Source organism: Haemaphysalis longicornis, unplaced genomic scaffold (genome assembly GCF_048455015.1).
Source record: "Haemaphysalis longicornis isolate Haplotype H1 unplaced genomic scaffold, Haemaphysalis longicornis Haplotype H1 scaffold_5, whole genome shotgun sequence".
Classification (NCBI taxonomy): Eukaryota; Metazoa; Arthropoda; class Arachnida; order Ixodida; family Ixodidae; genus Haemaphysalis; species Haemaphysalis longicornis.
Genome location: NW_027526385.1, coordinates 174206428 through 174208927, shown reverse-complemented (window position 1 = coordinate 174208927; position 2500 = coordinate 174206428).

Genomic DNA, 2500 nt, shown 5'->3' with positions numbered 1-2500 from the left:
TTCATCCAGCTTCCCCCAGGTGACGGTAGTCGTCCACGCTGGAGTGCAATACAGAGGTTCTACCCGTTTTTGAAGCACGTGGCATTTGAGCGTGTCGTTTTTTTTTTGCTTATTTGCTTGCATGAGACTTACTTACAAACGGTTGCTCATGAAGGAGGCGTTCACAGGGGCATAACTTCATTCCTGCCGTCTCAGCACGCGACAACAGCGCCGCAATGTTGGCGTTGTCGTCGCGGATTATTTTCACAGCAGTACATCCCACGTGCTATACGGCAACAGCCGGGGTCGTTCTTTGACTGCAACTCTGGTAGTAGGAAACAATAATCCTTTGTCTCACCAAGTTCTTATTTTTCATCGGAATTAAGCGTCACTTCAGCTGCGCTGGTCATCCATGTTCACAGAATGAGATGGTCCTGCTTGCACAGCCTCAGGCAGAGCTGTTGAGTACAATATAAGGATTAGGTGCTTTGCAACGTTTTGTTTTCTTTAAGGTGTATAATGATGTACCGGCCATTTTTCTTGTCTTCGAATACATTGAGCTCTTTCACGGTCTAATAAAGGAGATACCGCTTCGATGTAAGACACCGGACTATGTTCCTGGAAATAGTGACATTTTCTTTGAAATCCATGGAATAGACTGGGATGGAAAGGAAAATTTTGTTTTAAAAAACAGGCGGACGTGTCGGACCAAAAAGTACATTTCGTCCTGAGAAACATTTTCTCTCTCTCTCTCTCTCTCTCTCTCTCTCTCTCTCTCTCTCGCAAAATTGATCGACAGATCGAACGAAGTTTACGAAGGGGTGGCCAAAGAATTACGAGATACGTAGACGATTTTGTAGTGTCTGCGGGTCTGATAGCCTTGACCGCCGGGTCACTGATGTCTTGAAACTTCCTTTCACACCGAAAAGTACTTCCCAACACTGCAGCGCATCGTATTAATTAGTAGTGCTCCAATAAACGTTCACCACCATTGCCATTCAAGGCGCTAACTGTACCGGCTTCGGGTCTCGACGACTCCACAGGGACACCAGGTGCCGAGCCATTGTTTTTTGTCTGACTAATAATGTCGTCGTTCGCATGCTACGCCCTCCTTCGTGTGCGTTAAAAAAGCACAATCACGCGAGGAGGCCACGACACCAGTCACGTGGCCACTCAAGGAAAGAAATGTTATGTGCTAGATTGAAATATAATTGTTCGCTAGCAGCAGCACCTGTGTGATCGCACGCGTCATTTTACACGTTGTTTAGTATCTTGACATCGAGCTCTAGTCCCACAATTTTCCACTAGTATCAGTGGGAAGCCTAAATACTATTTTGTCTGTTACTTTATATCACCCTCTTAGCCAATCTCAGACCATTGTTCCCATCTGTTTAGGCACTTCCGTGGCTGTTTATTAACACGCTCTTATTACAATATAAAGAATGCGGTTCAGAATTTCGGAAATGTTAATTAAATATCATCCGGATGGACGCTAGCTCATCCTAACACAGTGGGGTGAATCATGTCCTCTCTTTAAATTGAAGCTTTCTGCGAGGACCGATGGCGTCCTTCCAAAAAAGTAATGCATTTCCCCATAGATTGGCTGGTCGACCGAAAAGCTCTCATGATATTTATAGACACAGAGCGCGTGCGTGAAACCAGGCTGCCATCGTGCCAAAAGGTTACTTGAAAATTGCGAAATAGGAATGGTTTTAGAAAAGACAATACACGCATCGATCATGGATCAGGAGTTCAATAGTTGATTGTATTGATTGATTGCACAGTTTAATGCGCCGACGCAACGCAGGCGATGAGGTACGCCGTAGTGGAGGGCTCCGGATTTGTTTTGGCAACCTGGGGATTTTTAGCGTGCGCCGAAGTCTCGAACACACGGGCGTTCTTGCTTTTCGCCTCCATCAGACGAGCAGCCGCCACGACCGGGAATCGAACCCGCGTCCTCGTGCTCAGCAACAGAACGCCTTAGCCACTGAGCCACCGCGCGAGTAGGAGTACAACAGTATGCCTTCATCCGATAAACCACGTATTGGTTATACATTTATGTCGTTGGTAGATGCATTTACTTAGTGCTCGAAAAGTGATCCCATGCGTTTGTTGTTCATTTGCGATTTGGGGCTTTGAGGGTTTGATGACCGGTTGGACGCTGTTTTGGCTTTCGAGCTTCACTTAATGTAATTTAGGAAGGAATGTTATTTTTTTTTTGTGCTGACTAAACGTGGGTATTCATTCACTTTCTCTCAAAACCGTCGGTCGCAAACGTCCTGCTCTGGCTTCAGGAGAGCACACCAAAACCATCAGGTATAATGCAGAAATTTTTCGTTTACATCGCGGTTCTTGCCCTGAATATCTGTAGTGATTTTTGTATTTTCCCCTCCGTATCTACATGACGGTGTACATGTAGTGTAGTGTACATGTGCTGATGGCGGCGTCCAAAAACACGAAGGAAAGGGTGAGAAAAAAACGACAAACTTTGCAACAAAAGTGTGACCTTTCCGCTGCGCGT